This window comes from Vanacampus margaritifer, chromosome 14 (genome assembly GCF_051991255.1).
Source record: "Vanacampus margaritifer isolate UIUO_Vmar chromosome 14, RoL_Vmar_1.0, whole genome shotgun sequence".
Taxonomy (NCBI): domain Eukaryota; kingdom Metazoa; phylum Chordata; class Actinopteri; order Syngnathiformes; family Syngnathidae; genus Vanacampus; species Vanacampus margaritifer.
The window spans coordinates 1,291,372-1,318,096 of record NC_135445.1 but is presented as its reverse complement, the minus strand read 5'-3'; the positions used below and the strand labels follow the sequence as shown (position 1 = coordinate 1,318,096).

At 44.7% G+C, this 26,725-nt stretch overlaps 1 long non-coding RNA gene across 2 annotated transcripts in view; it reads left to right on the top strand.

Annotated features, from left to right (window-relative positions):
* The window catches only part of LOC144063708 (uncharacterized), a 131,363-nt gene that overhangs the window by 76,250 nt on the left and 28,388 nt on the right, over positions 1-26,725 (top strand). Inside the window, exon 4 of one of the 2 annotated variants that reach the window (XR_013296627.1) lies at positions 14,873-14,989. The exons of the other annotated variant lie outside the window; for it this stretch is intronic. This is a non-coding gene — a long non-coding RNA (uncharacterized LOC144063708). The remainder of the gene's footprint in view (positions 1-14,872; positions 14,990-26,725) is intronic. 2 annotated transcript variants of the gene reach the window in all.

Sequence of the window (26,725 nt, the reverse complement as noted above, 5' to 3'; positions counted from 1 at the left end):
GATCAAAAGGTCCTTTCCATCTCCGCAGCTAGCGCGACTTTAAATCACTTCAAATGCGACTACGTAAATCGGCCCAGTGAATTGGCGAAAAGTGCGACTTTATTGACGGTGACGCCGCTGTCAGATTTACCGCCTGGCGCTCAGCCGCGCGCGCCCCCGAGGAGGACGGGAGATTTACCGTCCTGGCCGCCGCCATGCTAACGGCGCTCCAGCCATTATGTCCTTCATTAAAGCAGCTGCCGGGTAGCGAGAGTGAGATTTATTCCGCTGCTCTCGGGTCGAGCGGGTTACCGTTCCTCCCGTCCACTGCTGACGGCTTGTGTTGACTTTGAGGGCTTGTGTGTGAGCGATCGCGGGGGCGGGATAAATCCAACTGGATCGATGGCAGCTTTTGCTTGCATCGATCTGCTCCCCCCCCGCCCCGCCCCAAAAGGTTCTGACCCAGCTGCCGCGTCACCTGTGGATGTTACTCATCCATCTAAGATGCATCAAACGTCCGTCCATTTAGCCAGAATCGACTGCGTGTGCGTGTGCGCGCGCGCGAGAAAGGTCAGGTGATGTCATCCTTTAGGACAGGAAGTCGACGTACAACTTCATTTCCCAGTTCTTTAGCCCCTTTCATACTGCCTGGAAAAGACAGCACTGCAAAAAAGGACTGTTAAAAATAAGAAAATTATGACTTCAAATAAGCAAAATGATCTGACAAGAAAATGTAACTTAAATTTACCTGTAAGATTTTGCCCGGTTGGCTCGAGCTCAGGATGTGAAGTAGCGTAACTTTTTTTTTTTTCTTTTTTTTTTTTCACTGTCGCGGTGTTTTGCGGCGGTGTTTTGTTTATTTCTGTCCTTCTTGGGGGTGTGGGGTAAACGTGAGAGAGCAGAGGATTGTGGGTAATGAGGCGTTTGTCTTTGGGATCTCATGCAACAAAGGGGTCATGGGTCGAGCTCAGAGATACGGGGAGAAACGGATCTGACGGTGTATAATGGTATTATGTGCTATTTTTAGGCGGTGCGATCCGTTTACAAACACATGTACGCCAGTGGGCTGCGCCATTTGAAAGTGGACCCCAAGGAAATCAGTTCAATATTCCGGATGGACTGCAACGGCAGAAGAGGTGGACGAGCCCCTTTCGCACTGCCTGTAAAAGCTTTTTTTGTCCCTGTCATTGTGAATGCATGTTCATTTTCCTGGACGTGGAACAGAGAATGGAGTCAATTTTCTGTCAATTTCCACTTTTTGAGGTAGTAACGGAGCTGTAATGTAACAGATCCAACGTTTACCTGCTTTGAGCCCCTTTCACACTGCTTGTAAAACCAGACATTTTCCCACCTTTTGACTTGCCAAAGTTATTAGTATTTATTAACTTTTAAGTACGCTTAGTTTACTAGTGCAGCTGATCAGATCCCTTCCCAGTGCTCGTTTAAAAAAAATAAAAAATATTTGCCATGTGTATGGCTGGCGAGAGATAAACGACACTGCCAGCTTCCAATAGCTGCGAAAAAGTTTGGCTAACGCTGACCGCATTGACTGGTTTAGCGCTGTTGAACTGTAAGCCAAGTTAGCATTTAGCATTAGCTAAAGTACCTTTACCTCATCGCTATCCTTTGAGTGAACTTTCCCACAGCTTTCAAATTCAGGGTGCGAACGGGTGAGAGGTGGGAACTCACGCGGGCTGCGTGGGCGGAGGTGCGTCCAGAGCTTAGCCTCGGAGCTGCACGATGATGAGCGTCAGACTGCAGCACAGGCGGACGGGGGGGGGGGGGGGGTGGGGGGGGGTCAGGGTCGGCCTCTCCTCCGCTGCGCCGCCCGTGCAGCCATTAATGTAAACACGATCGATACGTTTGTTGGGAAGCCGCGCAGCGAAAAGCAACGGCGTGAAACTGCTGGGCCGTGAGCTTGAAATCCTGCACACTCATCCTTGCATGTCAGCGCGATTCGGCCCGAAGCATTACAACTCCAAAGTGCGCGTAAATGGCATGTGACGGAAAGTCCAAAGCTAATGAGCCAATTACAAATGACTTTTCACACTTCTGCAAGTCATCGGGTTAAATCGGCCGTTTAGGGGCTTTTCCGTACTCAAAACCTTTTGCAAGTTTATTCAAGAATCGGTTGGACACAAAATCTGGTAAGCGTATCAATCGTGAGTAGACCCGCAAAAAAGTCTCAAGAAGCCACGGCTGAAACGATACGTGAAGGCGGCGGCCATTTTGATGACTTGCCATAAAACACAAGATGGCAGGTCCTATTCATCGTTATATTTTTTGGAAAATTCAGCCCCCAACGCCAATTTGGTTTCGGAACCTGAAATTTGGTAGGCGCGTCTCGTATGAGTAGACCCTCAAAAAAGTCTCCAGAAGCCACGGCTGAAACGATACAAGAAGGCGGCCATTTTGACGACTTGCCATAAAACACAAGATGGCAGGTCCTATTCATCGTTATATTTTTGGGAAAATTCAGCCCCCAACGCCAATTTGGTTTCGGAACCTGAAATTTGGTAGGCGCGTCTCTTACGAGTAGACCCTCAAAAAAGTCTCCAGAAGCCATGCCCCCAAAAGACACAGGAAGTCAGCCATTTTGGTTTGAAGCAGCCATTTTAGGAAATTCACAGAAATTTGAAGCATCATATGAGAAGATTGTTGCCTCTGGACTGCGTCAAATTTGAGTTTTTGTCATCGCATGTGGACGGAATATGGCAACAAAGTAACACTGAAGCAGGAGTACAGTTAAATGCAGTCGTGCTTTTATCGTGTGTTTGTAAAAGCGGTACGAGTCAGAAAAAGCTGATGGTGCAACCACAGTCAGACTTCCGCATCACTCTCTCTCTTTCTTTACATTTGTTTGCTTTTCCTGCCATGTGTCGGCGCCCCTTTGTGCACGTTGTTAGCAACGAGTGGCTGGAGAAAGGAACTGTCCATCCATCCAAGGTGAAAAGTGTTGAAATTGGTGTTAGCACACCTGCTCATTGAATTGTTTATGCACACACAAAAAGTGCTCACGGGCTAAATAAATCAAATAAAAATATCATTGCTGTAATATCGAAAAAGAACCCGCATTTTTTTTTGTAAATGTATGTTAACCACTTGCTGATATCGTGCTAGGATTTTATCTCTCAGGTAGCAAAGTTAAATCTTGCCCTTCTGCTTAGCCTCTCGATTTTAAGACGTTAATTGACCCGAGTCCGAGGCGCCGACTCAGCGTTGTGGTTTGAAGCTATCCGAGGCATTAGCGCTCCACTCCGCGTCCGCGATAAAAGCGGTGGGAGAATTATCGGAAGGCCGAGTGGCCTAAAACGGCGGTGACAGCCATCTTAAAGCTATCTGCTCGTAACTCGACGATAGCTTGAAGTCATTTGTGCTTCTTTTTTTTTCTTTTTTTTTTCTGGAGACATTCGTGCTTCTTTTATCCCCCCTGATATCACAGGCTTGCACACACACACACAATCGCACGCGCGGCGTTTCTCTCCAGAGTCACTAGATCACTGTCGCATTAGCTCCCGATTTCCCTGCAGGCACTTGTGGCGCCCCGTGTGAGTGCGTGTGTGGGCAAGTGCTGACTTAGACGGCGGGCTCTGCGCCGGCTTCCGCCGCTAATGTAGTCACAGGAAAGTGCCGAGAAGTTGACACACGGGGACGATGTCAGGATTCCGCTCACCATTTGCTACGTTAGCTTCAATGAGCCCGCTCGTATGCCTTATTCAGTAAGAGTCAACGCTGCCATTTATGATGATTGCGTGAAGTTGATGTGGGCGTTGTCCACTTTATTGGACAGAATAATCGGGTGTTGAAGCTTCACTTTGTATCGCTTCGATTGTTCCTCGCCACCATTCTGTGGTCCGATTGCCGCTGGCATGACTGCCTAAGGCAGGCGAACATGCTAGCCTTTTTTTTTTTTTCTTTTTTAATCCAACAAATCAATTAAAAAAAAATTAATAAATGTTTTTTTTTTTTTTATATATACATATATATATACACATATACACACATATATATATATATATATATATATATATATATATATATATACCCTTTTTTTGTATGTGGGTGAGTATGTGTATGTGCGTGTGTGTGTGCGTGCTTGTGTGTATTCATCAGTTCACCTAAAGCCCATTAAAAAAAAATCCCATACTAATAATATAATATAATAATAAATTGCCAAATGCAGAAACATCAATGTAAGTTATCACGATGTAGTGGCTCTCGCTAACAGACAGAATTAAGTAACCGGAATTAGGTTAAAAAATTCTATATACGTAGACCATGTTTCTATAAATTTTGATATTTGGTTTTTATTTGAGGCCGATATTTTTTCCATTAAAATGTGATTTATGAGGAGGTTAGACCATTGGTCGATATTCAGAGTTTGTTTATTTTTCCAGTTGACAAGAATTGTTTTTTTTAGCGATAGTAAGGGCTACAAGTGTAGATTGAAATTGTTTATGTGGTAAGTCAGTTGTTGTTAGGTCACCTAGCAAACACAAGTTTGGAGCTAAAGGTATCCTACAGTCCAAAATAGCGGAAAGTTTTTCTAAGACTTTAGTCCAGAAATACATAACCGGAGTACATAACCATAAAGCATGAACATAAGTGTCGGTCGTGTTTTGTAAGCATTGGAGACAAATGTCGGAGTCTGAGAGTCCCATTTTCTTCATCATATATTGAGTAATGTATGTTCTGTGAATAATTTGATATTGGATAAGTTGTAAATTTGTGTGTTTTGTCATTTTAAATGCGTTTTCACAAACTTGAATCCAAAAGTCAGGTTCCGGTGCAATAGACAAGTCTGTCTCCCATTTCGAGATGGGTAAAGACATTTTATCAGTATATGAAAGTAACTTATATATTTTTGAAAGTTTTTTTGTTGTTGTCGGAGAAAGCTTGTTAATATCTTTAGCTAAAACAGGCGGTTGGAGCGTACCCCGAAGTGTTGGAATTTTTTTCTTTATCATATTTTTAACTTGTAGATAATGTAAAAAATTTCCGTTTTCTATATTGTATTTTTGGAGCAAGGATGTATATGATATAAACATATTATCTGAGAAGAGATGGCGGAGATGTGTAATTCCTTTCTGCTCCCACACAGCTAAATGAAACGGTTGGTTGTTAAGTTGAAAGTCGGGGTTATGCCATAGGGGAGAAAGTCCACATGCTAGCCAAAGCTAAACACATGAGGCTAACCCCGACCCAGGTCCGAGAATGTTGGGTGACTTAGCGTATGGCAGCGAACGGTCCGACTCAGCCGTTCATGTCAAACGCTGGTGAACAACACGTAAGCATGTAGAAGACTTTAAATGCAAAGTTGTTGCTCTTCTCAACTTTCTCTTCTCTTACTTCTTCGTCTTCTTCTTGTAAGTGAGCGGCAAGAGTTTGATGGCGAGGCTTCTTCAAATTTTGGCTGAATGCTTCCTGCCTGGCATGCGTGTTTGTGTCAAAACAAATCAAGCTGAGACAATCTCGCACATATCTGGCAAAGCGTGTCTCTTCCCGAGGAGGGAAACCGCGGGAGTTATTTTCTCTGTTTGCGGGGGATGACAAATGTATCGCGGTTCCTACTCACAGCTTGCGATAAAGGCCCCTTTCACACTGCATGGACAATCTGCTTTTTCGTTTTACACCTTTTATTAATATCTTGCTTTTCTGTATGAACAGCACCGAATGGGGAAAAAGAAAGTCGACGCGGCGATTTCCCGCCATCTAATTATCTGATCGTGTGAAGTGTCAGTGAACAGTGAGCTCGCTTAGCATGTGGGAAACTTTCTAGAACCGATCACGGAAGGAACATCTGCCATATTATATGAGAAAAAAAGTCATCCATTTGTTGAACAAAGGTCTGCTAGCTTAATGCTAACATATTATGTGAAACATCATAGACGGGCTAATGCGTTTTATGCTCATTTTAAACCAACAAACATCTGCGTATTCAGCTAAAAAAAAGCCCTAGCAAAAAAATATTAGCGACCAAGTCACTGTTTCCGAAAAAAATGGTTTGCTCTGCTTTTTGGTCAAAAACTGAATGGAAAATCCTTGAAACAAACTTTTCTGGAGAAAGAAGAGAGAATGAAATGATCCTCAATCCCATTTCATTTCATTTCCATAATGCCCATTATGGATAATAATTAGGAAAAGTAATAATATTTCCCAGGTTAACGTGTCATGGAAATCTACCGGAAACTTTGACCAGAAACGTTTTGCTTTGCAAGCCTGCCTTCAACAAACGCAAGCTCTTTGATCAGCGAGGCGTCTCGGGAAGGCTTCCCAACCGTTGATGGGTTGTCGTGCGATCGGCAGTCACATGAGTCAGTCCAAAACGGCGCTTCGAATTCACCCCGCCTCGCCCCCGGACCCCCTCGTCAATCAACGCTAACGACATCAGAGGCCAGTTTTGCCTGCGCCCCGACTGAGGCTGCCGGAGATCAGTGATGCCAGAAAATTCCCCAGGCCCGCCTCCGTACCCGGAAGGTCACTTTGCCGCCGGCGCTCTTTTCCTTTATGCCGGCTCGGGGAAAGAAAAGGTTGCGTGGGAGCGGGCGGGCCGGCGTTCCTGACTAATGAGCGTCAGGAAGACGAGGTGAAAAAACAGCGGCCAGATTAGCCCCGCCGTTGTCCAAAGCTGGATTGTGCGGGCGCTACATCATTAGCCAGCTTTCTCGCCGCCGAATATCTTCTTCTGCTTTCTCGTGGCCACGCGTTTTTCTGATCAAAAGCCACATTTGTGCGCCGTGTTTGTACCCTTCGGGAGGGAAAAAAAAAAAAGTTGCCGGTGGCCTACCCACGTTGGCTGTCATTTTTTTTTCATGGGCATTGTGCGCCTCTTTTCCGCTCCTCGGCTAATGACCCTGCGAGGCATCGTAGCGACAAACCCCGACACGAATGTGAGCGAGCTGCTAATAAGCAGGAACTGGCGTGTAACCCTTCAAGAAATCAATGGGAACGCGTGAGCCGCAACAAGCCCGGGAAGAATCGCTGAGCTCTGCTGGGGTCTTTTTTGAAATACTTTTTTTCTTTTTCTTTTTTCTAACAATGCAAGCGACGATAAGAGACATGAGGTGATAAAACAAGATGCAGTTTACAGAAGCAAATTGCCGCCACATTAGAAGAAAATGACTTTCACTTCACCGTGTTTTCTTTGAAAATTGGGCTCCGCTAATTGACGAGTCTGTAATATCTATAACATAAAATGGATAGCAACAAATTCTGTAACTGAAGAAGAACATAAATAATCTGTACGCGTGTAAACAAACAGAAAAGAAACTATTCCAGAAGTATTATTGGAAAAAATTCTGTACTCGAGAAAAGCGCCGATATTTCCCACCAATACCACAGACGGCAAATGGATAATGAACTCCGCTCAGCTGAGAACTCAGCAGTCTTTTTTCTCACTGCATTTTGTAGATAAAAAAAATACACATAACTTGGCAACCTACTATATGTTCTTCTTTAATTTTTTATCTACTCGACGTACTCCTTTTCGGTCGCGCCCCCTAGTGTTGAGACTGAGACAGCACATAAGTGAAATGCCTGGTGTTACCGGCTGCATTTAATGTCCCTGTAAAGTGAAAATAAAGGCCTTATGAATCTGAGAAGTTCATAGACATTGTTTTGAGAGTCAGGACTTCTTTCCTTGCGTCCTGAAACTTCTTCCTCAGTTTCATAGACAAATAGTTTCTCCATGGGACCGCTTGGCCCAATTATGTGATGTCGCCTTGGAAAAGGTTTGCTAAAAAAAAAAAAAAAGTGTGACATGGAGAAATGTCATTCTTGAAGACAGAGTGAGGGGGATGATGGAAGATAGGATGAAGTGGGACGTGTCAAAAACAGAGGATGGACAGGAAAGTTGTCCTCCTCGCTTTAAACGTAGCCCGCGACCGCGGGGGGTCTTTTGATGCCGAGCGTCTCCGCGCCGGCTCGGCTTCTCTTAAACGGCATCGCAGGCCGGCAAGAGCGCGTGGGTCGGCCAACGCTGCCACGCCGCGCCGTTCTCCCGTGGATGTGAACCCTCACGCCCGGGCTTTCATCACTGTGACTTGTAGCCGTGCCGCAAGTTGAGCTTTTAATTTGGCGGGGGGGGGGGGGGGGGGGGGGGTTCACGACACCAGGGGGTCCCAAATGGTGGCGTGCGCACTCCTGGGGGTGGCAAGTGATCATGTTTTGCTTTTCCAGTGAACCGCCGTTTATCGCGTGGGACGCATTCCAGACCAATCAGCAAATGCAATATAGTGAAAACTTTTTTTTTTATTAAATGTGAAATAGTTTTACACCTCTGATGTGCTTTTCATCACATTTAAACTTTTAATTATTATTTTTTTTTTTTAAGTAATTATTCAAACCTGTTCTAACTCACATGACATTAGGCCTAGTTACTGTGACCTTGTGGCAAAAGCAAGCTTAGCTAATTAGCCAAGTTAATTGGGCTATTTAGCTTGCTGTCCAAATGCTATGCTAACTACTTAAAATACTTTCCACAGAGCTAGCAAGCTTGGCCAGAAACGATCACATTGTGCTTCTAAATTGCAACATGCTGCAAAATGTGAGACGCAATCTGTGGCGCTAGCAAGTTTAGCCAGCTAAGCTAATCACAGGACAGCGAAACCCCGTTTATTCAGGTCGTCGGGCCTTCAGCGGTGGGCACGCCTTGAATCCTCGTGCGGTTCGAAAACGACACTCTCGTGTTCCCGTTGCTGCGGCAAACGCGACCAGCGTGCCGTTACTCAGCCCGCGTCGACTTGAGCTCATTTGTCAACTCTCCGCCGTCCGGCTTTTAATAAAGTCACGGGGGGGTGGAAGGTGCGGGAGAATTAGGCGACCGTTGGCCGCAGGCGGCGGTGGCGCTTGTGGAGTTACTAATACCAAGCGCGGCCGGTCGGCGCTCTGCTGTCACACGCGCGCGTCAACTTGCTCAATCACGCCTGGCGACACAAAAGACGGCGACGTTTAAATCCCAAATGAGTTTCTGGCCGCGGACTCACTCGCTCACGTCCAAATGTCTGATGAAAGTCTGATTTATGGCCGAGCGGGGAAACACCACGTGATTGTTTCTTGTTTCCACCTTCGACCGGACCTGTTCTTTCTCCCTTAAACACAACGCACATCATACATCATACTGTGTGGATCTATTGCTGGATTTACACTGCAAGGGCCCAATTCTGATTTAATGCTGATATCCCCTTTTTTTTTTCTCTCCATTTTGATGTACCCTACTCTTTAAAAGTTTGGGGTCACTTGAATTGATTGATTGAAAGAAAAGCACTACAAGAGAGAGAATGTGTACACACACACACACACACACACACACACACACAGCGGTGTGTTTTGATGAAAGGCCACGCAAGTGCCGCTATATTGGTCATGTGACACTGACACACAGGGATGTGATTTTTCCGCTAATTCGCGGAATTCCGCTTTTTTTACCCCCCCCAAAAAAAGAAATCGATTTTATTTTTATTTTTTTTTAGTAGTTGATTGTGTATGCACATGACTCCGACAGATAACATCTTCTGCTATAACAAAGACATTTGTGGTATGCTCTAATATGAGTTACTTTTCATTTGGTCATGATACAATTATTTGTTCATGCTCCCCCCCCCCCCCTTCCCCCACTGGGCACTGCCCTGGACCTAGCTGGGTGCCAGCGGCCCCCAGACCCCCGGCTAAATTTTCAGATAATTTCACTTTGGTCAAATCACATCCCTGGACACAGGAAGGCGAGCTTGCCGCCAGTAATTGCAAATGAACACAAAACTTTTCGAGAAATCGGTTTCAGGAAATCCAACCTCCGTGCAGAGATCCTTAAGTCAAGTTTCTCTTTGGGTTTTCTGTACGTTATCCCCCCCTTTACTGTACTGCACTCTCATTTCTCCCAGCGCACCGCCACCTCATTAAGGGTCCTGACTTTGCTGTAAATCTGCAAAGGTTTGCTCATTAGGACGCTCGGGAGGAATCAATCCCGCCAGTGGATTCACATCACACGCACGCACGCACGCACGCACGCACCTCCAGTTCCCATCAAATGACCTTGACGGCTGCCGCTCGCTTGTAGATGAGAGGCCGCTAAGATGTGCCGCCGGCAGATAAAGAAGACCTCGGCACATTAACGGGTCGGCGCCGCGCACAGCAGGACTTAACCAACGGCTCGCACGAGCAACTCATTTAAGGTTGGACCACTAACGAGTCGCGGCAAATGAGTTGGCCCGTCGGTACAATGCAAACCAATGGGACGTGTACGTTGGTGCGTCTTTTGCTAAAAAACGGAATTTCCAAAGCATACAATAACGTTTTGTTATCCAGGAAATGCCTTCCTGTTATTCATCCATTTAATGAAAAGTAAGCAAAATCGTGGCTAACGCTAGTTTAGCTAGAAACAACTTTTTACGTTATCAGCAGCATGGCAGCATTTTGGCTGCCCGAATGAGAACGGAAATGGAAATCGCAAAAGATTGTACGTAAATGCTTCAGAAAACATCCCCGATTTTAAAGAACTTCCTGATAGAACATCCTGATATTAAATGGAAATAATAATAAAAAACGGGCAGTCTACTTCTACAAATGATAGAAAATCAAAGTGTGGAGATATGAATCAAATCTTAACTTAGCCCGAGCTCCAAAAGGGCGACAGTTTGCTTCAGAACAACTTAGAAGTCAACCAGCGTTCCACTTTGGATTTTCCATATTGCATTTTCATTTGAAAGTAAGATTTCTGCACCCGAGGTTTCTATTTCTTTGTACACTCTTTGAGAAATGTATTAATTCTTTGTAGCTGGCGCACAACGCGTGGATCCGATCGACAGCAACATGTCAGCTCCATTCCAAACAGGCTAATTAAGCTCCAGAAGGCGGTACGAGTTAATTAAAAATAATTCCCGGCTACGGCGGCGCGGGCCGGGCCAAGCGACACCGGGGGACCGCCACGCAGCGCCGCTCCCCGGCCCGCGGCTCGCACTTAATTAGCGGCGTAGTCCGAATATTTCAGCGCAAATTAACATGCCGCTCTTTCGGCCCGGCCCGCTAATTGACGAGCCGCGTCCGAGGGGGCGGCGGCTCAACGGCGGCATGCGCGGAATGTTTAACCGTTCCGTAATTAGCGGGAATCAAAAACATAAGAACAGCTTGTTTGGTGCCGGACTTAAGTGGATTTCCACGGGCCGCTCCGCCGTGTCGTCCCCGTGACCTGCGCTGCACGCAAGCAGGTGGGAATGTTGAGAGGGTCATGGAGGGCGAGCGCGGTAAATATCCCGTAATCCGTCATGACTCCAAGAACCCGCTTAATGAAAGTGTTCAGACCAGACGTTAATAATCTGGACGAATATCGAGGAGGGATCGGCCAAAGTCACTTTGTTGAATAGCATCAAAGCCCCCAGAGAGGTACAAAATAAAATACATATTTAAGTCCAAACCCTGGAGAAGGCGTCAGCGTGTGTTTGAAATCCATTTTTAACAATACTCATCATATTTGATTGTTTTTGTTGACAACTTGTGTGGCATGAAAATGAGTTGCCACTAATGCATTTATCCAAATGCTACAAATATTGGGCCCGTTGGCCAACCCGTTTTTCCCAGAATACAAAAGTACCAAAAATTGGTACCGTTGAGTACATGTATCGATTCCCAGGTACCGAGTATTGGAACAGCGCCGGTTCAAGTGTGGAAGGTGCTCTATCCCTATTCAGAAACAAATGTCCTATTACACTTTCTCCAGTAGAACTCAGTGCTGCCCTCGGCGTATTATGGCAGAACATGGTACTACGCCCATCAAAACGCATAAGAAAACAAAGCTGTCTTTTACATCGTTTTACAAGCGGGCTTGTATGTTTCAGCCGGCTGTCACTCTTAAGATCTGACACACGCCAGACAAAGAAATACCATTGTGTCCGCGTTGCCACAATAAAAGCGCAAGCGTGAAAAGAAAGCGCGCGCGCACACACACACACGGACGCGAAGTATAAGGGAGCCCCTCTTTCCTGACACATGAAAGCCGACACAGAGTGGAGCCGCCTCGGTGGACCTCGGGGAGCTCTAATGGCCTTGTAGAGTGCAGTCAGGGAGAGTGAGGGTGAAGAGCAGAGCAAGGTGAACGCACGCACGCGCACGCACTTTGTACACAGCGCCGTGAAAGCCGATAGAAAATGTCACAACTAAGAGTAAAAAAAAAAAAAAAAGGAATTGACGCGCGCACACGCCAACACACCCGCCACCGCGCTGCACTGCGACCGTGAAGCGCGCCGTCCTGATGAAGCGACACTTTCTAAAAGGAGCTGAACATGAATTATGCACGTTCCTCCTCCTCGCCGCGTCAGGCGGCTCCTTCCTCTTCTTCGGCGGCGTTCCTGCTGCGCCAAAGCAGCTGTTTTCCTCCTCATCCTCGGATCGCCTCCTCGCAACTTGAAATCCGGCGGCGGGCCGTGCGTTTGCTCGTCGGGCCTTCAGTGGGGACGAAAGCCGGCACCGTCACATCGCGGTCCGGAGACCATCAGCGCTGTGACAAAAAACGCTTTTGGAGCTGCTCGCTATCAATGTTCATCTTTCAAATCGAATCTATCAAATGAAATGAAATCCATTTTCGTGATTAATCCGTTCCAGACACTCGGACTCAAAGTGAATGATATGAAAAGGAACGCTCGGGAATACGGCAAATTCTATTACCTTTTCCCAGGCACCCAAAAAATTGGACAAAAAAACAATCGGTGGGTAGAAAAACGCTGACGTCGTTGAGGGCTGGCACTCAATCGGTGATCATTTCGTTGACCCAAAATTGTCCTCATATTTTTTGATGAAAATGAAACGAAAACTAAAATGAAGCCATTCGTCAACGATGGCAATAAACTAAATTGACTGACAATTTCCTCAATGACGAAAATTCACGAAATCCGATCAGGAGGAGGAATGAAACGTGGGTGGGAAGTAAAGAAACACTCAGAAACTGTTCCCGGCACTTTATTTAATGTTCAAATGTGTTAACATTCATTGTGCAGCTGTCAAATTCATCTCAGGCAATTATGCACTTTTTTTTTGTATTTAGGTAAAAAGTTTTAAGACGGGCATATTATTGTCAGTTCAAACAACGTTTAGTAAAGAAAGTGTTGTGTTAAATGTGTCTTGCGTGTTAAATTACACGTACAAATATGTATAAAAGTTGAAATATATGCTGAAGGGAAACATCAACTAAATTGTCAATTTAGTCGACTCAAATTGCTCTTTATTTCCGTTGACTAAAATTGGATAAAAACTCAAATCCAATCAGATGACTAAATTATGAGCACAACTTTAATTAATTTTAGTCAAAAGGCTATAACTAAAACAAAATTAAAATGCATTGTCAAAATTAACACGGCACTCAACTGAGAGTAAAAAAAAAAAACGGATTCTGAAGGCCTTGGGCTGAATACATTGACATGGCAAGACACTGACATTGTACCCCACCCCCAAAAAAAACAAAAAACAAAACAAATCTAGCCACGAATAATACATAGAAAACACAACCAAATGAAGAGAAGAAATTGTTGGCAATAATTTCATGCCGCAAATATTAGCATTTAGCTTGTAAATGTTACTTAGCGTTGACACTTTAAATCATCTTAGAAGACGGCATATGCACCACCAGCATCCCAAACGCGCCTGACCGACATCACTTGAGTTTCATGTTCCTCACACACACACACACACACACACACACACACACACACACACACGCGCACCGCTCGGGTGGTATCGGATTCTCATAAGCGGGTGAAAGACGAGAAGCGGAAGTTTTATGTCTTGCCGTCCGCGGGCCTCCGAGGCTCGGCTTCCGGCGGCAAAACGTCCGCCAGGATTGCCAAGGATTGTTGAAGGCCAAGAACGAGAAGCAGAGCAGCCCGAGTCAGTGCCACTTGCATTTCCAAGAGCGGGAATGTCAGCAATGCACGGTCGAGTCCCGAGACACCCGCAAGGTCGCTTCCCACCTGACTGGTCGGGCGGGAAGTCATCGGCGGGCCATTTTCATGTCACGTCTTGAAGCGGGCGAGGAAAAGCTCGGTCGCGTCCTTGTCAGATGAGCGTCCAGCGCTACTTAACGGCAGGCGATGACAGGGTCCCCCGAACTTCTCTCGCTAGCCCACCCATGGGGGGGGGGGGGCTTTATGTGAAGCCATATCGCAGCCACCCTCAGATGTTCAACCACAATTTAATTTAGTGAAAAGTCTGTTAGCTTAACTCTTTGACTGCCAAAAACGTTAAATAACGTTTAGTAAAATCCTATGGAGGAGTGCCAAAGACGTTAAAAGACGTTTTTTTTTTTTAACAGAGGTGAAACTAACCCTTTTCTATTGTTGATTACTGAAAAATGGAATAAGGTAGAAACAAACTTTTTTTTCTGATGAAAGATGAGAGTCCAATCTTTCATTTGGTAGTATGTGTGTTTCCATAGTCCAAACACATAATTTTCTGTGGACCTTGAAAGATCAGTCAAAATGCTTAAATCGGCTGGCACTGGCGACGTCCCGTTTCTGAAAACGTCTGGCAGTCAAAGAGTTAATGCTAACATATAATAGGAAAAGTCATAGACAGGCTAACAGAAATGTTCAGTGCAATATCTGTGGAATGCGAAAAATGAAAAAGAAAAATGGGGCGTTTATTTTTTTATGATTGTGTCTGTTTCTTAGCGAGAAATATACTTACTCGGTTTTTGGGGGTTTTTTGATAATCAAAAAAAGAGGTAAAAAAATGTATATACTGACCAAATTGCTAAATAAATCGACAGCACCGACTCTGCTTTTGTAAACCAACTCCTCCCTCTGTTTATAACCATGATTTTAGTGTTAAGCAGTGCACATCATCAAAAAAAAAAAAAAAGCATATAAATTTGAAAGAACTGTTCCTTTTATTGTCCACCCGTTTCCAACAGAACTCATGACGATTGAGGGGATTAAACGGGAGATTACATCTAGCGAGATTACGCTGACCCCGATATCAGGAGGCCTCTGGGACGGGACGGGGGCAAAGAGATGAACGCGTATGCCAGGTGAGGACTGGAGGGCGCATGACGATGATGATGATGTAATGATGACGGGAACACAATGCTTAGCGAAATCATCTGTGGTTTGAAAAAAAAAAAAAAGTACAAACAAACAAAAAGCCAAATGACTTCTGTTTGTCATATTGCGGCACAACGTGGTACTACACTGAAGCCACGTAACTCTAAATTCCAATTTGCAAGTAATCTATACAGTAAAAACTAGGATACAACCCAAAAAAATGTTTTTTATTTTGGGCCAATTCTGATATTTGACAGAATAAAATTCAAAATAAACGATTGATCATATGATTAATTAAAAATATATAATATACACAATTAATTTATGAACAACAGGCAGAACATTTGACCGTATTATAATACTTTGTCTTTTGTTATTTATTTACAGCAGATAGAAAAATTAACAAAAATTGGCCAATTCATCAGTGAGGCCTTAGTTTAAAAACAACAACAAAATTGCTTCAAAATCTCCCAATTTTGTGGGCCACTAAACAATGACTCACAACATATTAACTCTTTTACTGCCAAAGACGTTAAATGACGTTCTGCAAAAACCTACGGAGGAGCGCCAAAGACGTTAAAAGACGTCCACCCATTTTTTATTTTTTATTTTTTGAAACGGGTGGAGTAAAGCCTTGCCCAGCTGTGGTGAAAGTTTCAAGCAGGTCTAGTGAGCCTAATGACTATTTTTGGCCCCTAGATGGCAGCAATGACTCTCTTTTGACAAGATTGGGTAGGCGTCAGTAGAAGACGGGAGGCGGAGCTAGAGGGGACAATGGCTGGGGAAGGGAAGAGAACATGGCGACCGGTTAAGCAGCTCACGCTCGAGCAGTTTTTTTCAAAGACGAAAAGCATCGACCAACGCTAAAGAGCACATTGATGACGACGATGATCATCATCGATGATGATGATGGTGACTCCGAGGTTGGAAGCGTTGACGCGGCAGTAGAAGACGTGAGGCGGAGCTAAAGCGAACAATGGCGGTTGCAAGCAGCTCACACTTGGGAATTTTTTTCAAAGACGAAAGGCATCGACCAACGCTAAAGAGCACATTGATGACGACGATGATCATCATCGATGATGGTGATGGTGACTCCGAGGTTGACGCCGAAGTTGCAAGCGTTGACGCGGCGGCTATGACGGCGTCATAAAGGTTCACGGGCTAGCGATGCTAACACCGGAAAACGCGGAGCACAACCGAGCACGCTCAGGCGGACGTTCAATCGGACGATGAAGAGTGCCCCGAGTCCAATGCATATTCATCGGAGGAGTCGGTACAGTCTGCTACTTGCTATTCCCCGGAAAAAAAGTTCCGTCAAGAAAGTGTAACGTCTGCACGCGAAAGGAGCCATCGCAAGTGAAACTAATCTGTTGTGCAAATCCTGCTGCGTCTCCTTGCACGCATGGGAGCGTTACAAAAAGAAAAACTGTATTTGAAACATCCACATAATTGTAAGTAGTACCACAGTTGCACACATTTGTAAATAGTTTGCGAAATTGTTTTGTCAAATTGTTACACTGTTGAATGGAAATAAACGTATTTTGCAATCAAAAAACACTTTTTCATTGTTGGTGGAAGCGTTTTACAGAAGTAAAGCACTATTTAGGTGTTTGTGGCATCATTCATGGACAAAAAGAAGTGTACAATTCACTAGAGTGCATCAAATAACATCGTTTCACAAAAAGCTCTTTTTCTCCGTTTTTTGTTTCAAAACAGAGAATTTCGGTGAAAGTAACCATTTTCTATTGTTGATTAATGAAGAACGGAATAAGGTAGAAACAAACTTTTTTTTTCTGACGAAAGATGAGAGTCCAATCTTTCATTTTATAGTATGTGTGTTTCCATAGTCCAAACACAACATTTTCTGTGGACCTTGAAAGATCAGTCAAAATGCTTAAATGGGCTGGCACTGGCGACGTCCCGTTTCGGAAAACGTCTGGCAGTCAAAGAGTTAAAGGTTCAGTTTTACCCTCCCAACTTTCCTTTCCTTCTTTTTTTTTGTTGTTGTGTTTAAGTTTCACAAACACACCCGTGAGCACCGGTAGCTCGTTTTCTGCTCTTACCAAGAATGCTGAGCCGCCGTTTTCCGCCTGCGCTTAGCGTTAAGTGGAAGGAGCGAGACGAGACGGGGCGAGACGGGGCGGGACGGGACGTCTTTTATGGCGAAACGACCACAGGAAATGCGCAGCTCTCATCAGCAGGATTAGCGCTGACCGCGATCGTTCATCACAAACGAGCTCCCACCCAACAAAACACACGCTTTTTTATTTTTTTATTTTTTTTTAAACATACCACCATCAGCGGATTAGTTGCGAATATTGAAATGGGACGTATGCGAGCCCGGGCCAATAATGAGATGAGATGAGAGGAAGCGCAAAGCCACAAGCAGCTAGCAGTTGCGCGCGGCTGTGTTGAAGTCGGGTGCTAATTATCATCTCTTGGGAAGATGGACATCAAGCGTAAACATAAAGTCACGTATGTCAGACAAAGGAAGCGTATTTGCCAACTTTGATATGTAAATTCCAGGCTTCTTACATGCACGCCATTTTCCAACATCAATCGTGACAAGCATGCTTATCGTTTCTGGAGAGAAGAAGCCTCACAGAACAGCCATTGTTTTATAACTTTTTTAGTTGACCCATTTTTATTTTATTTTTTTTGACAATAATATGTTCTCTGCAGCCCCACTAGTCGAAATATGGTATTCTGGTTAAAATTGTGTTAGTGGAATATGAATTAAGTAGCAAAATGCAGCCGTTTTTATCCATCTTAGGGGGCGGCCATTTTGCCACTTGCTGTCGACTGAAGATGACATCACAGTTGCACAGGTCTCGGGTAACAACCAATCACAGCGCAGCTTTAGAAAACGGGTGAGCTGTGATTGGTCGTTGCCTGAGCCCTGAGCAACATTGACGCCATCTTCAGTTGACAGCAAGAGGCAAAATGGCCGCCCCCATGTGATGGATTTTGCTTCATAACTCATATTCCACAAATGGAATATTAATCAGAATGTCGTGTTTAGACGAGTGAGTTCACGTATAACATATTATTGTCAACAAATGTTTAAGGTTGACTTCCCGACAGTTGCCATTGGCCGTAACAAATTTTTCAAAAGTCAGAACTTGTAGAACTCAAACAACAGTTCATGGCTACTTTACAGGACTTATTTAAAGCAGAAGTCAAGTCAAAAATGTTATTGCGATCAATATTGTGTTAGTGGAATAAAAAGCAAACCGATGAATCCACCCGATGTCGACCGAAAGTGACATCAACGTGCCTTCGGGCTCACATTGCCTGTTTTCTGGCTTTGGCCACGTGATGACATTCGCAGAAGTTGGAGCTACCCTGGATTAAGAGTTCATCTCGTAAATGGATGTCAATTTCCTGTGGACGGGTCAGGCCGCGATCGTGTCTTCTTCCGATTGTGTGTTGCTCAAGCGTTTTGAAAGTGGCACTTTGTGGCATCGGATGGAGTCGTTCGCCGTTAGCGCCTCACAGTTAGCGCGTCCCGATGCGCCGTTAAAAACTTCGGCCGGGTCAACTTGAAATGTGCTAGCTCACGCCGAGAGCGTCTCTCAGGAAACTCGCGGCCTCATGCATATTCAAGCCGCCAGCACGGTCCCCGAACCGGCAGATCGCCGCCGCCGCCGCAGTGTGACGCCGATGGACAGTTTGTCCCTCTCCCTCCGTCCTCGTTTGCATTGGCCACAATTGCTCCGTCTCGCCCGTCCGTTGTCAGCAGTTAGTGCGCGTTGTCCTGATTAGCATACAATTAGGATTGACCCGCGCCCCTGGGACGGCGGATGGGGGAGGGGGGGGGGGGGTTGTTGATGGAGGGGTTTTGCAGCCTCACGCGGTGGCTTGCGTTTCTGCTGACGCGGGACGTCGGCGAGGTCTTTGCAGGGCGCGGCGGGCCAAAGTGCGCCAAACCGATATTGACACTGCCAGGAGAGACTCGTCTCCGGGGCCAGGATGACTTAATGAGGGGAAAGTTGTAGAAAGGAGATGGAAAACAATTAGGCTGCTATCTTGACTTTGACGAGTTTCATTCGATCCCTGACCGAGATCGGAAACTCCATTTAAAAAGCTAGTTTCTTGTGTTAAAACATCATAAAGGGAAAGTGAAGAAAGGGTTTTATAAGTGGCGTGACTTCGCATGGCCGCGTGAGGGAGGTCATGATCTGGAATCCGACATTCCATCAAACGGCTGAAAGTTCATCAGCAACTGTGCTAATCGTTGCCCAACGGACCCCGGCAAAAAAAACGTTGCTTGAAAGCGAATAGCTCGACTTCCTGAGTCTTTTCAAGCATGAGACCTTTTTGTGGGTCTCCTCATGGCCACCAAATGCGCTGTTGCTAACTTTGAAAGAATTTGAAAGAACCACTGGATTAGTCCAGGCTTTTGGTTTTGGCAGCAGTTTATTAAATTGACTATAATTGATATTTTAATCAATTGTGTTAGCAATCTGACTAAATCTTCGAACAAATTCGTCTTCACTTTGATGGTGACGAAAGGAGCTTAAAATGGCCACTTTAATTCAAAATGGCCGACTTCCTGTGTCTTTTCGGGATAAAAATCTTGAGACTTTTTTTTTGTAGGTTCTACTTTTAATAGGAATGTCTACCAACTCTTATGTTCACAAGTCAAACTGGTTTTGCGGGGCTGAATTTTCAAAAAATATGATGAAGGAATAAAACTATTGCCTTGATTTAAACTGGGTCATCAAAATGGCTGACTTTCTTTTTATTTTCAGTTATAGCTCCTTGAGACGTTTTTGTTGTACTCTCGTAGTAGACATGGCAACAACATTTCTTGTTGCTAAGTGAAACTGGCTTCAGGGGCCGAATTAAAAAAAAGAAAAGGATACTGGATTGCGAACCTCTTGATAATGAGCCTAAAATGGCCACTTCAACACAAAAATGGCTGACTTGCTGTGTCTTTTCAAACAAGACTTCTTGAGACTTTTTGGTGGATCAACTCGTGATATGCGTGTCTAGCAAATGTTATGTTTCTAATTGAAGCTGGCTTTTGGGGTTGCACTTTGAAAATAAATACATCATCATTTGTGATTTTGTCTTGTGTTTTTAAAGGACCCCTGGATATTGCTCAAATGAGTCTAAAATGGCTGATGGCTTCTTGAGACTTTCATGTGCTTTGATTTTAACTCTTTGACTGCCAAAAATGTTAAATAACGTTTCGTAAAATCCTATGGAGGAGTGCCAAAGACGTTAAAAGACGTTTTTTTTTCAAAACAGGTGAAACTAACCATTTTCTATTGTTGATTACTCAAAAACGGAATAAGGTAGAAACAAACTTTTTTTTTTTTTCTGATGGAAGATGAGAGTCCAATCTTGTTTTGGCGGTATGTGTGTTTCCATAGTCCAAATCATAATTTTCTATGGACCTTGAAAGATCAGTCAAAATGCTTAAAATCGGCTGGCACCCACGGCATCCCTTTTCTGAAAACGTCTGGCAGTCAAAGAGTGAAAATTCCCATTTTAAATTTGAAACGCCTTCTGGGGTTGGATTTTTTTTAATGCAGAAATGAATGGTTACTCCAAACACAGCATGCAAAAATTGCATTGGCTGGTGAGCCGCATGCTGCTTCACTACAATATTATTCTGGTTATTCTCATGATCACCTGTTGCAGCCCATTTCCATTAGCGTTACGCGCTCCAGTCGTTGTTGACACTTTTCAAAGGGCGCATTTTGAGCTTCATTGAAATGACGCCAGCGCTTTGGGGGGCTCCTAATGCATGTACTTTAATGGAGATTTATCAATTCAAAGATGTGACCTTTCCATTATCTCCTCCCGACATGACCCCCCCCCCCCCCACTTCCTCTTCATCCTCATTCTCTCCTCGCCCCCATTGGCTGCGTCCGAGCCACGCAGGCCCCCGCGGCCGCGCTTAATCAGAGGTGCGTATCGATAGTATCCGAGTCGGAAATCCCCTCGCGTCCCACCCTCCTCCCCCGCCGCCGCCGCCGCTGCTTTTGATGCATTGATGCGCTATTGACGGCAGCGGGACGGCCCGGACGCTGACAAATTAAAATGTCAGGCGTGGCAAAGGTGAGGCGGCGCTCCCCCGGCGGCGTCCTTAAGGCGCGCTGACAGGCCATCGGCTCAACGATCGGCGGGGGGGAGGGGGAAAAAAAAACAACCCAAAAACGCTGACGCCTCCCGCGAACAAGGACGCCGGGACGCCAAGCGAGGGGAAAAGTTGGGGATTGACTGTGACACAAAGTAAATAAAAGCCTTCCAATCAAGAGCTTTGTCATGACGCCGAAGCCTGATTTGCATTTCTAACCCAAAAGTGCGCATCTGCTGTTTGCCGTTACATGCGCCGGTGTCAAAATTGCGGCCCGGGGGCCGAGACTGGCACGTAGCATCGTTTTATGTGGCCCACTAACACAATTATAGTACGTAAAGTAAGTTGTTTGTGTTTTTTGCTAAATAGTTTTGTTCTTTTTTGCCACCATTTTGAATCGAATGCACTCGAACATTATGTAGTTTGAAAATGAGTATTGTGCTTGAATATAATAAAATAAAGACACTACCTAAATAATTATTCTTGGGGTGTCAGGCCATTATTATTATTAAGTTTTGTTTCCATCTAAATGCATGGAGGGTACTTTCAGATAACACTTTTCATAAGCATTCAGCTTTCAGAATTCCCACGCATTTTCTGCAGGAATTGCACATAGTCTAGTGAATCCTAAAATTGAGTTAAAAAAAAAACCTGTACTGTAAAAAAACAAGTGTGATATTAATTTGTGTTGGTCATTTTCCTGCCACTAGGTGGCATAATTGTATTTGTAAGACGTTGGTGACGGTGCATTTTTCTTTTCATTTTAAGAGCTATCTAATCTTTAACTCTTTGACTGCCAGACGTTTTCAGAAAAGGGATGCCGTGGGTGCCAGCCGATTTTAAGCATTTTGACTGATCTTTCAAGGTCCATAGAAAATGATGTGTTTGGACTATGGAAACACACATACTGCCAAAACAAGATTGGACTCTCATCTTCCATCAGAAAAAAAAAAGTTTATTTCTACCTTATTCCGTTTTTGAGTAATCAACAATAGAAAATGGTTAGTTTCACCTGTTTTGAAAAAAAAAAACGTCTTTTAACGTCTTTGGCACTCCTCCATAGGATTTTACGAAACGTTATTTAACGTTTTTGGCAGTCAAAGAGTTAACATGAAGTAACTTTTTAAACTTGTAAAATACAATTTGACAAATACTGTATATGCATTATTATGAAATGTATTACTGCTAAATTCTGACGTGGGCGTGTCTGCTGCGTTGCGACTGGAATTCCCCCAGTTCGTGCTTTCCAAGTAAGGGCGCTCATTAATCGCACATTCAAATATTTTTTTGTGGCATTACAGGAACTTGAAATTAACGCAAAATGAATGCGCTTATTTTGACACACACTTAAGTTGTATTGTACCCAAAGGTTAGGATTGATCGAAATAAGTGTTTAAAATCAAACGCTTCCTAATAAATCCGCCGTGAGCCAGCCGTCTGACTCTCTGTCTCAATTGCACCAAAAGCATCCAATAAGAAAAAAAAAGTGCGATTTTCTTGCCGCTCATCCTGATGTGTAACCAAGAAAAAGTCTGTGCTGCTTTTTTTTTTGAGTAATGGGACGCATCATCTTTCTTTTATTCATGCTCTGTTGCAATATTAAGCTCCTATCGAGTCGTCCGGGTCGGCGCGGCCTCATTTATGCAGCGCCATGCATTTTACGCACTTTGACCATTAGCTTAGCATCCGTCAGCGCCATGAATACGCCCGCCCGCAATTTAGGGCTGCAAAAAATGGAGCAATGCGGCAATTTTTGAATAACGACGTCGGTAATGACTCGTCATTCACGCAAATCGGTCACGCAAATTGCTTGTAAACAGCGGCAAAGATGGTTTTACGCGGACCTGCCGATGGATTTATGCATATATTTGTAACAAGTCATCATTTTACTGTGGCGGGGTGTGACAAAGTACAATAAATTGTTACTGTTTTCAGGTATATTTTTTTCTTTTACAATCTCTACTTAACTCTTTGACTGCCAGACGTTTTCAGAAAAGGGATGCCGTGGGTGCCAGCCGATTTAAGCATTTTGACTGATCTTTCAAGGTCCACAGAAAATGATGTGTTTGGACTATGGAAACACACATACTACCAAATGATAGATGAAGATTGGACTCTCAACTTTCATCAGAAAAAAAAGTTTGTTTCTACCAAATTCCGTTTTTCAGTAATCAACAATAGAAAATGGTTAGTTTCACCTCTGTTTTGGAAAAAAACGTCTTTTAACGTCTTTGGCACCCCTCCATAGGATTTTACTAAACGTTATTTAACGTTTTTGGCAGTCAAAGAGTTAATTATCAGTTGGGTGATTTTTTTTTTTTTTTAAATGTTACTCCCTACTTTGCAAAATAGATATTGATACTTGTCAAAATAGGCTTGTGACTTCTTTCAAGGGATATTTTTTCCAAGAAATCACCCAATATTCATATTTTATATTAATCTGAAATGAGTGGAATATAAAAGAAATAGGTCACGAATATTAAGATATGATTAAGAAATGAAGATGTTGAGCTTTGCTGGGATTGCGAACGAGCTCATCAGAGACAGCCGAGGTTCGATGTTTTGGAGACGGCAGACTTGGATGGTTTGGGACAAGTCCTGGGGAGACATAATGAGTATTTTGGTAGGAAGATGATGAAGATTGGGCTGCCAGGCAAGAGAGCAAAAAAGCTTGAAGAGAAATGTGAAGAACGTCTTAACGGAACGAGTCGAAAGCAAAAATCAGAAGAAGGAAAAATGTCTTTTTGACCCGAGCAAATGAAAGCCACTCCAAATAATCAAAAGTGTCCCTCAACTCGCATGCTACGTTTGCGCTGTGTTAGCCCGACCTTGTTGTTCATCTGGCAGAAGGCGCCACCCCAAGCCCCCTCAAACGAGGCCCCTCCTCAAACCTCGGGGGGTCCGGGCGGGAACACGATGAGAGGCGAAGGACAGGCGAGGGAGCGGGAGATTTGCTTAACAGCCCAACCTGTCACTTCCCGCGTCTTTGTCCTCAAACAGTCTGATGCTTCTTTTTTTTTTCTTCTTTTCTTTTCCCACCACATCCCCACCCGAAAGCGGCGCTCTCGGAATCGCGCTTTGGTGCCACTCAAGCTGATGTAACCAAAGTTGAGATGCAAGCAGGGGAAAGATAACAACTTGCGCCGCACGCGTGTCGTCGCATTGGTCCTCTAAAGCCGCCTTTTGCGAGCTGTTTCGATTTTGGCTCGATACGCCGAGGATGGCTCATAGCTGCGTGGCATTCAGTTCTTTAAAGGGGAAGTCAATCCATTTTTATGATTTTTTTTTTTTTTACAATAATAAGTTCTATTGCAGCCCTACTGGTCTAAATATGGTATGCTGGTTAATATTGCATTAGTGGAATATAAATTAAGCAGCAAAATCCATCCATTTGTATCCATTTCAAGGGGCGGCCATTTTGCCACTTGCTGTCGACTGAAGATGACATCACAGTTGCTCAGGCAACAACCAATCGCAGCTCACCGGTTTTCTGAAGCCGAGCTGTAATAGGTTGTTACCTGAGACCTGAGCAACTGTGATGTCATCTTCAGTCGACAGCAAGTGGCAAAATGGCCGCCCCCTGAGATGGATACAAACGTCTGGATTTTGCTTCATAATTCATATTTCAAAAATATCATATTAATCAGAATGCCATTTTTAGACTAGTGAGGCCACATATAACATATTATTGTCAAGAATTTTTTAAGGTTCCACTTTAAGTAGCACTAAGGAACTTTTCAAACTTCATCAAATATTTTTATAACTCTTCTGATGAAACATGGACTTAAAACGAGTTGAATGTTTCTTTTGTCAGGGGTTTGTATCATTTCTACTGTCACTAAACAACTTTGAAGAGGATGGTAGGAACGCTGAAACACAAAAAACTACAAATGTGCCGACTGCTTGATGGCAGACGTCACTTCCTTGAAGACAGAAGTCAATTTGACCCGCGTGGGCTCAAAAAACGATGCAATGCGCTTGTCCTCATGGGAAATGTGGTCTTCCTGCAGGCATAACATTACCGCTTTTGTCCATAGTGTTGCTCAAATGAACTTATTAGAAACCATCAGAGAAAATATATCAGCTCAAAGCCTTCGCCGGCTGTGGAATTTCCGAGTTCAAGGAGGCGTTCCCGTACACGCTTCCTGAACTGGGAAAAGTCCGACTTCCGACCGTCCTCCCAAATCTAGTCTTCACGACTCTCGGTTGTAAATGTAGGTCGATGTTTGGGCCAGCGGAGAAAAAGCCTGCCGACCCGGAGCGGGGCCAGCTTGGGTCTCCGCCCTCTTTGGCGCTCCCTCCCGCCACTGCAGCCTGAGCTTGTGGTCGCTGCCGGCTGCGTTCAGACAGCGACCACAAGCACGACCGGCGAGCGGGCCGGTGTTAATTGGGACAGAAGATCGGGGTCGGGAAGAATGGAGGAGGAGGATAGTTTACACGGCGAGGCCTCCGGTGGCTCGCTCCGCTTAATGAGGCATCGCTCTCGTAATTAGCAGGCGGTAATTAACGCCGGCATCACCTGGGTCTCTGCGGGTCACGTTCTTTCTCTGCTTTTTGGTGCACACTTGGCTGCGAGCGGAGTTGCATCCCCGCGGCCTCGCTCCGACGACCCCCCCCTCACGGCGTCGACGCGGCTAATGAAAGCTGTCCCGCCATATGGGGTGGGCGGGCACACTTTGTACGTATTTACTGTACGGCTCTTTGGGAGGGTCGATACATGCTTTTTGTTGCGTTCTAATTTGGTTGATTGTGGGGAACTGTTTTTTTTTCCAAGGGAGCAATTTGATGCGCATGGAAACGAAACTTCCTGTCCCATTAAACGTATTTGTTTTGTTAAGTGAGCTTATTTGGAAGAGTTTTAGTGCAACAGCTATGGATGGATGGAATGGAAAGTAGCAGTTGTTTGAAGATTGTTACTTACTGTAGCATCTATGCTAATTTTCATTAGCCTGTTTTGGGCATTTTGCATTCATGTTAGCATTAGCTAGCTTGATTTAGGTTAGATTAAATTATATTGTTGTTTAAACACAGTGGCAAACAATATTTAATTTCTGTCACAGTTTCAGTGGACTTCAAGTGCATAACCATATTCCTTTGATGCAGCTCTGATCAGGTGACGCTGCGGGTGCTTCGCTTTATTATGAATCCAATTCCAGTGCGACCTTGCGGCGGCCGTATCGATCCGTACGCCATCGAATTTCGCCCACACTCAAGGTGAGCGAGAGAGAGAGAGAGAGAGAGAGAGAGGGTGGGATGGAATGGGAATGGGGGTGGGGGGGGGGGGGTTGGGGGCTCAGGTGTGCTGAGTCGTGCGTTAAAGACGACAAGGGGTGAGCAAAGTAGTGCAAGTGAAGAGGGCTGCCAGGTGTGAGCCAGCAGAAAGAGGCGGAGAGGCGCAAACTCTTCCTATGACCTCATTTTTGTCCCTCACGCCCCTCCCTGCTAGCAGCCCCCTCTTCTGGTGCAAAGCAGTCAATGCAACCCACGTCCAGATGCAAACAGCTGCCCGTTAACGAGAGTCATCACAGTTCATTTCATCCATCCGTTTATTTCCTATTTCGTATCGCATTGATGGTTGTGAACGTGGTGATTTTAAACGGTGGATTAAGTCGGCAAATTCCCCACAGGAGGC